Source organism: Oryzias latipes, chromosome 21 (genome assembly GCF_002234675.1).
Source record: "Oryzias latipes chromosome 21, ASM223467v1".
Classification (NCBI taxonomy): Eukaryota; Metazoa; Chordata; class Actinopteri; order Beloniformes; family Adrianichthyidae; genus Oryzias; species Oryzias latipes.
The window spans coordinates 24,506,790-24,522,627 of NC_019879.2; the positions used below are offsets into that span (position 1 = coordinate 24,506,790).

The following is a 15,838-nucleotide window of genomic DNA, read 5'->3' on the forward strand; positions in this document are numbered from 1 at the left end:
GATTAAAATGTGGGAAATTGACAGATCCTTAAAATCCACTGATAGCTGCTGTAACACAAAGCAGGTGGTGCAGTTTAGACTCTACTTCTAAGAGAGCTCAAGAAAGCTTTCACAATGGCTTGTTGTCCTAATTAGCTTTATTCTAGCAAGTATGAATGAAGGCTCACCTGAACTCTGATCCAGATTAGTTGAGTGAACACCGGTCCACCTGAAAGTAAAAGTGTCTGTTAGTTTATGAGTGAAGCCTTATGAAGCTCAAAAACACACAAAATAATGAGGAATGTTTTAGCAGATGTGAAGCAAAAGGACAATACTCGAGCACTCTATGTTCGTAACCCTTGTGCTATCCTAGGCACTTTAACGTTGGGAGTTGGGTCATGTAGACCCACTAGACAGTGCGCTGAACCTTTTTTCTTCAATGATTTGTGACCTTCACTGGTGTCCATGGGTTATATGAAATCTTTCCACCTTTATCCACCTTTGTCATGGTAGGGAGAACACGTCAATGTAAGGGTGGGGTCATCTAAGATAGCACAAGGGTTAAAGGGAAAGTCCAAAGATCCACAAATCACGAGAATGTATTAATGTAAAACTAAGTGGACTAAGTTTCCCTGATCCTCATGATAGTTTCCAGCCCAAACAGAGTGCTGCTTGCACAAGGATTTCAACTTGATTGACATGGACATGCCCCACTGAACTTCACAAATACAATGGAGTTCCCTCAAACACACATTCATAAAAAAAAAAAGAAAGCTTGACTAAGTGTTCTGTCTTACATAAACCGCACATTAAAATAAAAACATTTGTGGAAAATGGTGTTGATTTTCTGCTTATACATTTGAGTTTTTTTTCTTTTCTATGACTTCTAAACACAGTAATTGTACCAGTAGAGACAGGAAAGAACGCAAAGATAACGTGATGTGAAAATTATAGCTCTGCATGTCTTAAGGCATAAATACTGAGTTAAAATTAAAAAGGGAAGACATAAAAAGGCAAGGCTCCCATTAAGATTAAATATATGTTTGAGCATTGGAGAGCCCGAGGTGAAAGCATATCCTGATGATAATGATTTTAAATAACAATCTGATACAAAGTATTGCTCATACATGACGACTTTTTTACAGTTCATTAATATTGACAAAAGTAGATAATGGTTTTTAGTCCAAAGTCAGATATTTTGTGAACTCAATTCCTCAAAATCTTTTGGGCATCTTTACTTAATAACTTTTGTAATCTAGTCATTGCAACTCAAAAAAAAAAAAAAACATTAAGCAAAGAACAAATAGTCTTTGTTCAGCTCTTTGTGAAACCATGGCATGGGGACAGGGATACACTTCCTGGAAAACTTCTGTTGCAACATCACATTTTTTTGGGCCATGTTGACATCCAAACACAAACACTCACTGGATGTAAATTCCTATATTTGGAACAAATCCATACTTTTCTCTGGAGGTAAAGTCTCTCTTTCACCTCCTCTTTATGGTCTGGCTTCAGAAAAAACCAGGCCTTGATCCTTCACCTTAAAAAACGTTTGTTCTGTTTTTGAGTTTCTCCCCTTGCATGCCTACTTCGTGATATAACTTAAATGACAAAATCCACAATCTGATGAAGACACAAAACACAACTAATTGTGTGTAGGTCACTGTTTGCTTGCACTATCAACACACTGAATCTATGGCTGCCCTCCTGTGGCACAAAAATACCACGTGAAGATCTCTGGAGTCGAGGGGTTTCACTTTGTGTGAAAGACATGTTATGACTTTTGTGCAGTTGTGTCTTTATCCAGCTCTGCGCGGTGATTTGGATCATTTGCACGCTTCTGCTTCTAATTTACGAGTCAGCTGTGGGTCCCAGCAGAGCCACAGCTCTCTGACACAACCAGCAACACTTGCTGCATTTTTGGCCACAGTTGTCATTCTCTTGGTTTGAATCCAGGGTCCTGCTTTAAAGACACACTGATGAAAAGTATGTGTTTGGTGTTTCAAACATGTTCTTATGACATTTTCTAATGATGGATGACATATATGAAGAACGTTACGTTTAAACTTGCATTCCTGAGTATTTATTTATTCAAATACTTGTGGATCAGGAGCAGACGAAATAAATGTTTGAAAAACATGGAATGCGTTACAAAAATACGCCAGATGGGCCACAAGCTCCCTGGTCTGCTCCATTCTGATGCATCGACTTGCAGACAACCAGATCCATGTGCGTCTTGAATGAGCTTGCATCTGGCTCAAAACTGTATGGCTGGATAGCTCCAATATTGCTCGCCATTATTGTTGCACCGGTAATGTTAGGTTGGGGGTGTGAGGAGCTGTAACCTAGCAGTGGAGTGTAAACAGGGAGCTCTCAGCAACATGGAGAAGAAGGGGGGCTGAGTTGTTCCACGCCAACAGTCCCTCCCACAACTCAGAGGCAAATTTTAAATCAACTACTGCAGCTCTGGAAAAACTATGTCCAAGAAAACGAGACACATTTTTTTTAAATTTTGCCTAAAAATGGCATAATCATAATTAAATGATCACTGGGAAAGCTTTTAGCTCAAGAGATGATTGGAATGGGACTTTAACCCCTCGACATTTATGCAAATATGCATCAAACCCCTTCAGCTTCAAAATGACTGCCACATAGCATCTACTTGAAAGCAAAAATATAAGTGAAGTATGTACATCAGGCCAATCCCACATTATAAGATAAGACAGAACACTGTGCTATTTGAGAGGGAGCAGGTCGTGGGAACGGTATCAGGAGAAAGAAAAGGTCAAATATTCACTGAAGCACACTTATGATTCACAGAGCTGATGGAAAAGCAGGGCTGACAAAGTTGTTTAGAAGCATACTATGGTCACCTTCACCTCCACTGTGAGCCACATTTTGATTTCTCTCAGCTATATTTAGGACTTTTGCTGCAGGCAACAAAGCCCGCCGTTGACGGAGCGGCTTGTGTAAACATCTTTCAGGCGGAAAACATAAACCGAGCTGCCATATGTTCTCACCTGCTGCATGACATGTACAAACACATTTCCAGACAGGCACGCATAGGTCACCACACGGCACATCCAGCACCCCCATACGGTGCTCACACACATCTGGGCAACACACAAGTCCTGAATGACGTCGATCTGAGCAAAGCCACTCCTTTGATTTCTGTATGTTTTCAATATAAGGCCACCTACCCAGCATTATTTATACACCATATTGCAGGCGTAATCTGCATAGCAGGAGAGTTATAAGAAGTAGGGAGACTGAGTGGAAAAATGTGCAAGGGCTTAATTAAGAATGTGGATTAAAGGCTGGGAATAATTACACAGTATAAGGAAAGAAAGGCCAGGAGCTATTTTCAGAGCTTTGGCACCTGTACACTCTTGCAAGTGACCTGGCTTTTGTGCATCTTTGTGTTAGCCCCCCCCTCACCAGAAACTCTTGAATCCTTGTGTGGATTTTCTTGTTGGGTCCCATCAGCAGGACCCCTCTTTGATGGATGATGCCTGGAAGCTGTTCATCCAAGAGCTACCAGACAGTAAGCGGAAGACGGATGATTTGTGTGCAGATATGTTTTGGGTGTGAAAGAGTGACAGGCCATACAGACAGCTCCTCTGCTTCAGGTGTTATTCTAACATTATTGATTACAAGGTGACAGGCGTGTGAAGGGACGCTACTTAATACTGTAGCAGAAAGCGTTGAAAAAGAAAACCTCCCCAGCCTTCTTTCTCAAACCAGTGTTTGTTCAATTCCCCTCCCCATCGCTTCTCATATAGAATTACAAACCATCTCCCAGCGTAAGACCAGGATGGAAAGGCCAATATGGGTTGCAGGTCTCTGGTTCTGGTTTTTGACCTCAATGAAAATAACAATCCATCAATCTGCAGTGTGACACTGACAGGAAAAACATGACCGATCTGACCAGAATGTTTTGTTGGACATTTTCATTTCATATATTTTCAAGTCGCACCAATAATACTGGGGAAAAAAAAGCCTCTTACTAAAATAAATCCTCAAAATCCAGCTTTTTTTTTTACTGTAATTACTAAAATTGTTTTTATTAGTGTTTTAACTATAAGGAGTTTCTATTTTCACTATGGGATTTCCACTAAAGAGAAAAAATAATGTTCCCACTTATTTTCATTCTTATGTGAGATATTGACTCCAAGCCCAAAATATGCACCATTTATGCCTCATGTTACTTGTGACACTGCAGGACCAAACCAAGCCTTTTTTTTTGAGTCAAGCTAAAGTCTAGCTGACAGATTGCTTTAAGAATTAAAGGACATTTTTCATCCATCTTTGGATTCAAAAACTTAGATTGCTGTTTCTTAAAAAAACTAAATCATTTTAGGATTTTTTTAGCATGACTTTTGCAGCAATTCAGAAGCACACTGCAAAAAGAGGTAGTCTAAGAAATTAGAAGAGAATCTTAAAAATATAAATCCCTAAAATGATCTGTCCATGAAACAAGTCATTTTTTTAACAAGAAATATTATATTCAAGATCAAATGGAGTTTGACATTCAAAAAAGGGGGAAAAAAATGCTTTAAAAAAAAGAGCTTACTTATCTATAGAATTAGAGCTGGTTCCAAATGCATCAGGTTTATTAGCTCAGCTAAAAGTCCACAAAGCTAAATCAGGGTCAGGCAGGCAGGGGTCAACAACCACTATAGAGATTCAGGGCAGCCAGCAGGCAAACTGAGTCAAATGCAGACCAGGGTTAGGAAAGCAGAAGCATCAGGCCTGGATACAACACTTGGTAAAGCAGGTAGAGTGGCAAAAACTATACTTCACACTGAGTATCGCTTCCATACAGTGCAGGGCTTAAGTATGCTTGTGTTTGACTGAGGGAGCTAGAGTCAGGTGTGCGGCCTCCAGGAAGTGTGCGCTGGGGTTGATGGGAGATGTAGTGTGGTAGAACTCTAGAGATGGTTCAGGCCGGCGACCAGAGGGGGAGACAGACTTGTGACGTCACGCCTTCTAGAACGCCTTCTGGAACAAATTGTGTGCAAAATGAGAATACGGTTTTAGTGCGAACTAGCGCTTGTTGTAAAAACATGAATCTAAATGTTTCTTTCCAAAATAATGACAATGCCTGTCTAAACATTTATTGAACTTTAAAATGGCATTCTTAACAATGAAAAAAACTAATTACAGTAAGTTTTTTTTCTTTGTTTTTATTGTCAAGAGTGTAGAGCACAATGAGTTTCACTCATTCTAACAATAATTTCCTTATTTCTCTCTTTAAGGGACACAAAACTCTAAACTCTGCTTTGAGATAAGCTTGGGAAGGTGTAGAACAAAGCATAGTTAAAACCACTTAAAACTTGGTAAAAAAATCTTGAAATGTCAAAAAAAAGGTCTAAATCTTTGTAAGTAACAAATAATTTACAGTGTAAGTTGCCAGATTTTTTGTTAGGCAGTGCAGATTTCTCCATTAGCACTTCTAATGTTTCTCCTGCAGCTTCTTTGTTCAAAATCTTTGTTTTCTGAACAATGCAAAAAGCTGCAGCTGTGACAGCAGTGATGTCTTGAAGCAAATAAGGCCAGTAAGTGATACATGGGGGTGACCGAAAGCTTCTGCAGGGGTGAGATGAGGGCAGAGGAGCACAAACAAGATTCTTTCATTCAAAACACAAGGCCAAAGCTAGGAATACAATCCGCGGCGTGTTTTCATTTTGGTCAATTGTGCGGGGAAATGCTGAGATTTGGTGTCACACCGGCGTGTCAGCTCTCAGCCTCCCCACCCTAGACTATACTCACTCTCCCAACCCGGAAACTGCGACTTCCTTCGCCATTCATCTCACTGCCATTTTGTTTTATTTCTCTGTCGCTCTTTCACGAGCTTATTTGTTAAGAAAAAGAATGTTTAGTAGAAATAGGGAACGCGGGGAAGAGATAACTTTCTCTTATTTTATAAGGGGAACTATACAGAGTAAACAATAAGTATTTGAGTTCTTGTTTTCAAACTGCAGAGCTCCACCAAAAAGATTAAAAGTTTGACTTTCAGAACTTTAAAACAGTCTGAACTGTTTGATTGTGTCAGAGTATTTATAAATGGTTGTTGTAAAAGCTGGGTCTCACAGCAGGGTGTATAACATAAATCACAAGGAGGTCAACCCAGACTGTCACACAAAATAACATTAAAGAGGAAGAGATGACTGGTTTCCAAGGAGGCGGTGAAAGTTTCCCTCCTGGAGGGGGCAGAAACACCGACGAGCGGCTTGGAGTCGAGATGCTTCAAGGTGGTTGTTGAATGACATGGAGACGTTCTTTTTCACCTCGGGCTGTAAATTCTGTGTGTGTGTGTCAGGGATGGTGGAGAAACTCCCTGTAAATAGATACTGAGCAGCGTCTATAGGACAAAAAGAAAGAGTAGGAGATAGAGATTAAACACAAAGATGTTTTTTTGGGTTCTATTCAGAGCCAGGCAGACTTAAACAGATCATTACAGATTGTCGCTGTTGAACTGACACACTTTGAATAGAATAGCTGGGGAGATAGAAAAATACGAGTTGAATTGTCAAAACCATCAAGCAAGGTGACCTTTTAAAACATAAATAAGTCAAATGGAACAAAAAACATTTAGAGTTTGGATTTCTTTCTCTTTTCTTAACTGAGGCTTTGTGGAATACTCTCACAAATCAGAGAGCACGCTCACCCCATGACCTTGAAATAGAAATGGGGAAAAAACAGTTCAATCATTAATTCTTGTCATCAGGCCCAACTTCGCAGGGAGAAGGTCCGGTTGGGGATATTAGCTTACATGTGACATGTGTAAAAAAGCAGCGCATCTAATAATTTTGATTTAGTCGCAAACATAACAGATTTGTGGAACTCAGAGTTTAAAAACAAACAAAAAATGTTTGGTGTGTTTGCAGTGCGAAAATAACATCAGAATCGACACATAAACTAGCTGTTTTTGCATTTTACCGTATTTTCCGGACTATAAGTCGCACTTTTTTTCATAGTTTGGCAAGGGGTGCGACTTATACTCCGCAGCGACTTATATTAGAAATAAATTGAAATAAATACATTGTTAACCCTCCTGTTATGTTCATTTTTGAGGAACAGAGATGATGTTCCTGGGTCAATTTGATGTATGAGGTATGTTAAGTGTTAAGAGGATGTTAAGTGACTCAGAGAATCAGCAAACCTTTTTTACAGTAAGATCTTGAAGGCTAACAACATAATATTCTATTTTCCAATGATTTCATAGATTCAGAAATGCAATAAAAGTGAAAACTGTTTCTACAAATACAGGATGAAAACAGAGTATTAGTTAGCCAATGATGCTTCATGAAAAGAATAAATAAATAAGTTTGAGAAAAAATTACTGTGAAATTATTAGATAAACAGTCTGCTATGATTGTGTCATATAAGGTTGTGAAAGTTAAAATGCGAGTTATAGTCCAGTGCGACTTATCTGTGTTTTTTTCTACTTTATAATGCATTTTTGGGCTGGTGCGACTTATACTCCGGTGCGACTTATAGTCCGGAAAATACGGGTACTAGCATTTTAATAGTAAATGACTTATTTGAAAGTTTTCTTTGTAATTGCACTGAAGGAGAATTGCAAAAACATTAAAGATCCACTCAAATGAAAATGGATTTTTTTGGTGTTTTTGACATGTTCTTATGGCATTTTCCAGATAATGGAAGACAAAAGAGAAACTTTGTTTGAAAAACAGCTTACTTGTTATGCTATGTGGGGCACAAGCTCCCTGCTCCGCTTCATTCTGATGCATTCACTTGTAGACGAATAGATCCATGTATGTCTTTGTTTTACTCGTGTGACCTAGCATTTGGATCTAAACTGTACGACTAGATAGCTCAAACATTCCTCGCCATTTTTATTGCACCTGTAATTTTAGATTAGGGGTGTGAGGGGCTGTAAGTTAGCGTGAGAGCAAGTTAACAAAGAGCTCCCAGTTATGGGTGATAGGAAGGGGGGCCGATAGTGGCCAACTACTGCCACTCTGCAGAAACTATGTTCTGGAAAATAAGTTGCTGTTGTGTGTGGTTTTTTTTTTATAAAAACTGGTCAGTCATAATTAAAAGGGAACACATGAATATGCCTGAAAAGTACTAACCAATTGTAAGATTTACTAAAATAAAAGTTTAAAGTCCCACTCCAATCATTTCTGAATTTTTTTTTAGCATTCATAGTAGTCTTTTAATTATCATTATGCCAACAAAGTCAGAAAAGCTGTCTCATTTTCTAGGAAATATTTTCTGCAAAGTGGCAGAAGTGGTGTGAAGTAAGCCTGCCGCTGTTTCCCATTATCTATCTGTTTAAATGATGTCCCACTAGCTTACAGCCCCTTAGAACACCAACCTCACATTATCAGTGAAACAACAATGGACAGTATTGGAGCCACCCGGCTGTACAGTTTTGATCCAGATGCCAGCTAGCATGAGAAAAACAAAGACTTAAATAAATCTATTTGTCGGCAAGAGGATGCATTGGAATGGAGCGGAGCAAGGAGTTTGTGGCTTGCCAATTGATGCTTCTTCATCACAAATACAAGCTTTTTCCCTGGCAATTTTTCGTCGATCCTGATTTACCTGGATCTGAATTAAAGAAAGACACAGAAATGCATTTTTAAGCTTAATTTTTGTTGTATAAATGTCCTCCATCATCAGAAAAATGCCTTAAAACACCAAAAAACACAACTTTCAGTGAAGTGGCTCTTCACTGTAAAACAAGGAAATTGGGATTTTTAATATCCTTTTAAGCTCTTGCTCTTTTTCCCATATTGTTTTTGAGGAAGACTAAAATTAACCTTACATTTCTAAGCAGAACAATACAAAAATAATTTTAATACGTTTTTGCTGAGTGACCAAACAGACACAAAGAGCAGTCCCACCTCAGAGCGAGGAGGCTTATTAAACCAGGCTTTTGGTGCGGTGATGTTGTTTTGACGTGACTGGGAAGCCCACTTTTGTCTAGAAACCCTGGCATGTTTAGCCAGCGGAATGCCACAGTCTGACCCCAGACAGGATCCAAAGGATGACATTTGGCAGCTCAAACCTCATCACAGACAAAACATCTCATGCAGCCAAGGTTTGCTGTTCTCTGTCACTTCAGAGAGGCTTAGAAATCCTGCTTTTGAGCACAGATGTCCCCGTTGATTCCTTTTGACAGCTGAGATAAAAGATATGCCAACACCTTTGTGCAGTCTGTGGAATCAAAATAATCTTATCTGCCGCGGGTCTCAAAGACCTGTTAGCAAGTCATCCATTACCCATCCATTAAAAAAGAGCTATGTCAGGAAAGAGCGCAGGGATGAAAATCATTGAACTCAGATCATTTTACGAATACAGACTGATATATAAAATGCCATTAATACATGATGGATGAACATTCAAAAACAACATAATAGTCAAACGGTTTGTGTCGACCCCAAAAAGACTCTCAGAAGTTTTTTTTACCAGCTTTGACGCAACCGTGACGTTTTGGTGATTGAGTGGAGACTGAACCTAAAGCTCCACATCAGGCTGTGCTTTTGAAGCTGACAAGATGGTGGATGAATTAGGTGACGTCTAAACACCGGATCCATAGCTTGGCCACGGAGTGTGTCATAAATCAGCACCATCAATATCAAGCCTTCACTGCCATGTGTGTCCGGCCTATACAGTTACATTTGCGGATCTGGAAGAGATTAGAGCGTTCACACTGACAATGCTTTATGAGGGGTCGAAAAACAGGCATGAAATAGTGGGCAGTGGTACAAAACATCACCTCCCATAACTCAGTGTTCATGTGAAGCTTGTTTTGTTTTAAGGAGCTCTGTGTCTAATCTCTGTTTGGAACATAAATTTGATGGAAGTTTTAGCTAAGCGGTCTGCCTATATGGGCTTAAAGCGACCACCAAACCGCTTTAGAGGATTCTATAAGAGGCCGTGTCTCCAAGCCTGAAAGAGGGAATCTCTGGGACTGGTTATAGATGCATACAATTCAGTCTTCGTCTTTATTTCTGAGTCATTAAACTTTTAATTGTTTATCCATTCATCAATCTTCTGAACTCATTGAATCCAGTCGGGGTCACAAGGTTGCTGGAGCCAACCAAACTACTGTTGGGCAGAGGCGGAGACCATGAACTGGTCACCTGTCTGTTGCCTTGTTTTTTTTTAATTTAATAATTTATTTATTTATTTTTATATTTGACTTTATCTCTCCGATTTAAAAACATGAGTTTTTAGTACTCTCTACCTTGATCAAACTCTTGAGTTAAAAGTTATTGATCATTTTTGACCAAAGGTTTTTGCTAATCAGTTTAACATTTTGGAAAAAAATAGCATAGACCTGTAAAAGTTTCTCTGGCATGACCTCCAAATAATTGTACTTCTTATTCTTTCATTTAGAGAGATTTATTTTCCCTCACCAGCCACAGATGAGCTTCCTAGTAACTACATTGAAAACTCCAAAGACTGATCTGCTGGTTACATTAGTAGGGCATTGATGAAATAAACTAAAAGACAATCTGACCTTTTAAAAGGGATTTAGACTGAATTGGATTACAATTGTCCAGTTTTGCGTTTCCTCCATTTGATGTTTGCCACTATAGAGGCAAGGCAAGTTCATTTGTATAGAACATTTTGTACAAAGACAATTCAAAGTGCTTTACATAAAACATCAAAGGAGTGATTACTAAAATAGAAACTTAACAAAGAAAGTTAAAAAGAAGCGATTTTAAAACCAGCTTAGAGCAGTGTTTTTCAACCTTTTTTGAGCCACGGCACACTTTAACCTTGACAAAGACCCCGCGGCACACCAGCATCCCAAAAAAAAACCCTCAGTCTGTATTTATCGACAGCCCCCCCCCCCGCAATCTCACATGCATTTTTGTGGTAATTGTAGCAGAAAAAGCAGGAAGTTGCAGCTGTTTTTTCTAAAAGATGAAATAAAAGTTAAGTTAGAAAATTCAAAAACAGTTTTATGAGTGTTTGTTGTGGTTTCAAGACGTTTAAGGACGACTCATTTTACGCTAAGACGCTGTCCCTTTAACCCAATGCATCATGGGAGATGTAGTGTGAAAACTGCCGCAAAAGGGCAGAAAGACTAGTGTCTCTGAGCTTCAATGTTTTGTTCACTTATTCCACGGTCTGATACTGGATTCTGTGGAAAGCTACACCGCTAAAGACGAGCTTTGGCTGGTATTTTTGTTGGAACGGAGAGACTTTATGAGCTAAAAGGAACAAGGAAGTGGAGACTTTAACCACTTCTGATTGGTCAGACTGATGACATGTGATTAAGCCTTCAAGAATGATTGGCGGAGACAGTTAAAGGGGCGGGACTTTGCCGCAAACGGCTTTAGCTGCAGCCAAATCGCGGTACCGTCATTCTTATCAAAATGTCTTTAATAGAATCAAATAAACACAAAGAAAAAATAATTTTATGATCTTTCATATTCCTAACTACTCAGTGTTTTATCAGGGGCTGTTTGGATGAACAAAGAGCCGATTTCCTGGAGATGGAAAATGTTTTTAGATCAGTAAATGAGGGCAATTTCTCACGGCACACTTGACCATCTCCCACGGCACACTAGTGTGCCGCGGCGCACTGGTTGAAAAACACTGGCTTAGAGGCACAGTCCGTGGATGAACCTCTGAATAAAAACTGGTAATCAAATGCAGCTGAGAACAGGCATGTATTTAACCTGGATTTAAATAAACTGTTTCAGCTGATGTAACGCTTGTAGAAGTCCATTTCAGATATGTGGAGCATAGAAGCTATAGCAACTTCTTCATGTTTGGTTTTGACTCTAGGAAAGGACAAAATCCGGATCCAGAGGACTGGAGAGGTCTGGATACTGGATTAGAAGGTCAATCGTATATTTTGGTGCTAAACCTTTCAAAGCTTTATAAACAAGCAATAGAACTTGAAAGTCTATCCTCTTGCAGATAGGCCACTGTAAAGACCTCAGAACTGGACTGATGTGGTCTACGTTTTTGGTACTTGTAGGAGAAAACAAGATGGAACTGAACCTCGTGGGACGCCGTGTGAAAGGGATGCAGAAGAGGACAAGGAGTAGAGACCAACATTAAACAAATCCATGACGCACACATTTGATTGCCAAAACTTTGGTACTACTTGTGTTATTTATTAAAAACCTAAGTTACGTTGATTGGATGTTGTTCTTTTTTTGAAAAGGTCCTAAAAACATTGGTTAACTGAGATTGTTTTAACAGAGCTTTGTGAATAAACTTTGCCTCCTCTGAAGGTATCTCATGCCCTCATTTTCTCCAGATGTATTCCAGCTCTTTCAAAGAATCTGCTGTTAGATGAACACCATCAGGACAATATCAGGTTCAGTTGTCTTCAAGCTTTCCTTCCCTTTTGGCAGAACATCTGTCCAGCATCTGGGGTGCTGTACTTGTTTCCTCAGCCTGATGCTTGTGGACCAGAAAACCAAAACCTCCTAGGTTTTTTTTTTTCAAGTTACACCAAAATCTCAGTCTGAAGAAAACCAGCTGCAGCCCTCCCCTTACTCTTCATTAATAATTCAAGACTTTATTTGCTATAAGTCCTCACGTTAAATCCCTGCCACACTGAACAAAGACAGCTCAGGCTTCATCGGAAAGTAAATCTATTCTAGATGCATGGAAACGAGCCAAAAACAATATCACAGTTTCATTTAGCACACAGGCCTGTGGAGTTTGACTGAATCTAACATGATGAATGGCTGTAAATCTTTAAAGCCAACTCCTGCTGGAGACAACATAGCTATGAATGACAGTCTACCTCTGCACCTTTTAATATTAATTAATGCTACTTTTCCTTTGCATGAGATAAAGGCTTTGTAGTCCTGAGAAAAAAAAAATTAATCCTTAAGAGACTTTCTGGCTGATTACTTGTGCTTATTGAGTTAAAGGAAAATAGATGGTCTCCATTAAGAAAGCTCTGCTGTGCAGTAACTCACAATAAGTGGCTCCATTGGAATGAAGACTGATCGGGACATTAGATGATACCAGTCTCATGAATTTGACCTTAAATCTGATCCCTGATTTGAATCTTAAAGTTTAAAACAGAAACACATACGGGCCTCGGGGTGAAGACAGAAACCAGCAGTTCAAAGGAGTCTTTCAGAGCCAGCTCCTGTGAGAATGGTTCTCCTCACACTATGTTTGGTTTTTGCTGAATGTTTGACACGTCCTACATGGGCAATTTATGAAGGGAGTAAAATCAAATTAAATCCTGCAAACTGTGACGGAAAACACAAAAGTTAAAGAGAATAAATTGATTGCAGTCATAAATTACATTGTTCACCCCTGAAAAAAACGAATGCAAAGCATCAAAGAAGATGTTTTTCTACCAGATAACGTGTTAAATTAATGCAATGATGTCATATCAAGTTAAGCACTCACAAATGTAAGGATGCTGATCCTTTCAGATGTTCACTGACATGTTTTTAAATCACAGAGAAGAGTGTAGATGTAAATCCCACCACTATTCCTCCTTTACAGTAAAGGCAGTAAAACATTGATTCAAAAAACAATGAAGGTTAACACTTTCCAGACAGCCATTACGGTGTCAGCTGGAAGCCAGAATGAAATGTTCTGAGTCACATCATTGACCATGTCCTGGACATGTTTATACTTTGTCTCTCTTCATAATGAACATGTACAGTGTCTGTGCATGTGTGGCGTTAAAGACCCACTCCGATGAAAATTGTGTTTTTGACATGTTCTTGTGGCATTTTAACGTGTGTATAGAGAATTAAGCTTAAAACTGTGTCAGAATATTTCAAATTATTGTTAATCAGGAGCAGACGAAAAATGCAGTTTGGACAAAGATCTTATATGTGAAATGAACATATGCTGCATGGGCCACAAGCTTCCTGGTCCTCTCCATTCTGATGGATCCCCTTGTAGATGATTAGACAGCATCTTTGTTTCCTAGTCTGAGCTGGCATCTGGCTGAAAACTGTACAGCTGGGTGGCTTCAATATTGCTCTCCATTTTGTTGCACCGTTAAGCGTTAAGTTTGGGGTGTGAGGGGCTGTGAACTAGTGGGATTGCTTGTAGGGAGCTTTCAGCACTGAGGACGGGAAGGGGGGCGGGGTTGCTCTGGGCCAATGGTCATATCCATAAGTCAGAGGTGAATTTCTAATGAACTACTGACACTCTGCAAAAAAACTATGTCCTAGAAGACGACACAAGTTTTTAAATTTTGGATAAAAACGACATAAATATATTTAAAAGACAACTGAGAACACTTTCAAAATAAATCAAAAAATGATCAGAGTCTTTAAGATTAAAGAGTTAATTCGCAGAATGCCTGCAGTCAGATGAAAAGACCAAAAGACCTTTTCCTGCTACTCAGAGGATTTATTGAAGCCATAATTAAAAAGTACTGTTCTTTTATCCCTGTCCTTCTGTCTCTCCTGAAATTTCAAAAGCATTTAGATTGCTCTTGATAATTCAAAACATGTTTGTATCTTATCAGCCCTCCAGTGTTTTGGAGCACATGGCTCTAATTAGGCCCCTCGACTTTTTCTTAGGACCTGCTTGCAGGGCAATCACTCTTTGAAAAGCAAATGAACCTGCATTCCTGTATCTGCAAAGTGAATGCATTCGCATGAGTCAGTGGAGGCTCGCTGACCTGTAAAGAGTCGCCGGCGTGGTCTGATGAGGTCAGTTGAAAAGGTTCTGAGTCCGGCAAATCATTCACATGAGAAAGGAGAAGAAAGCCAGTGTGCACCAGGAGTGCTGCGTGATCAAGGCTCCAAGTGAGAGAGGGAGGAAGCAGCGCGGGTGTCATTAGCAGGTCACTCACTTAGTTTGACCTTCAAAATTTCCCCCACACCCTCCTTGTCTGTGTCTGTGCCACATGCACAACAAGAGTAATGTTGAGCTACACTTCATTTCCAAATGCAAACCAGAGAACCTAATGAACAGTCATGACGGTGGATGTTCAGACTGAAGGTAATAACTTCAAAAGCATGCAGGCATAGGAGCTTCAGTCTAAACTTATCCATGTATTTTTAGCCATTGAAAGGATCTGATAATATTAAAGACTAATTCTAAGAGTTTCTGCAGGGCGCCAGCAGTCCGCTAGAAATTCCCCTCTGAGTTCTGGGCAGGATTGCTGACATAGTCCTTTGTTTACACACTTTCCAACTAGCTTACAGCCCCTCGCACTTCCAACCAAACATTACGTCCGTCGAGCGTTTTGGCCAACGGGTCTTTATGTGAATTCGATTCTGAGTGGTTCAAAATTTTTGGTCAGTTTGGGAATTACGCAGTTTATGTGTATTTTACATTGTTTATACGCAATTATGACGTACAATCTTACGCAATTTTGCGCGATTTTTATGAGATGCACGTGCAGCAATAAGTTTAAGATCATCTTTAAACCTACTAACAGCAACAGATGCACGACTCCCTCTGCTATTGACTCTCTTTTTACTATGAAACAATTTCCCTTGGTTTATGACACTTAATGGATCTAATAAAAGGGAAGGACAGGTGGTGCTCATAAGCAGAAGATTCAGAGGGGGACAGTTGCACCTCCGGTATAAATAAAAATGTTTCCAGCTACTGCAGAAGGAGAAAGTTCAGAGCACTTGTGTCACATTTCAGCTGAGATATATTGACTTGTTTTCTTGGTCTTAGCTCAACCTTGATGTTTCTGTTTTACATGACTTCCGTGCCTCAAACTAAAGACCAGCACCTTTTCAGAGGCACATTCCATTAAGATGAGAGATATCCTCTGAACGTGTGAGGAGGTTCAATCACATGCTGCATCATGTCCTAATGGCTTAAAAAAAATGCAATTCAGTGATCTCAAAATCTGCTGGATCTGAAGCTATGGGACTATTTAAGCTAAAAACAAAGACGCAAA

At 39.5% G+C, this 15,838-nt stretch overlaps 1 long non-coding RNA gene across 1 annotated transcript; it reads right to left on the minus strand.

Annotated features, from left to right (window-relative positions):
• Positions 1 to 5,080: 5,080 nt before the first annotated feature.
• Positions 5,081 to 14,810, minus strand: LOC110017354. The gene is made up of 2 exons (XR_002292717.2): positions 14,597 to 14,810; positions 5,081 to 6,343 (listed from the first exon to the last, which is right to left on the minus strand). It is a non-coding gene; the product is annotated as an uncharacterized LOC110017354 (long non-coding RNA).
• Positions 14,811 to 15,838: the final 1,028 nt, after the last annotated feature.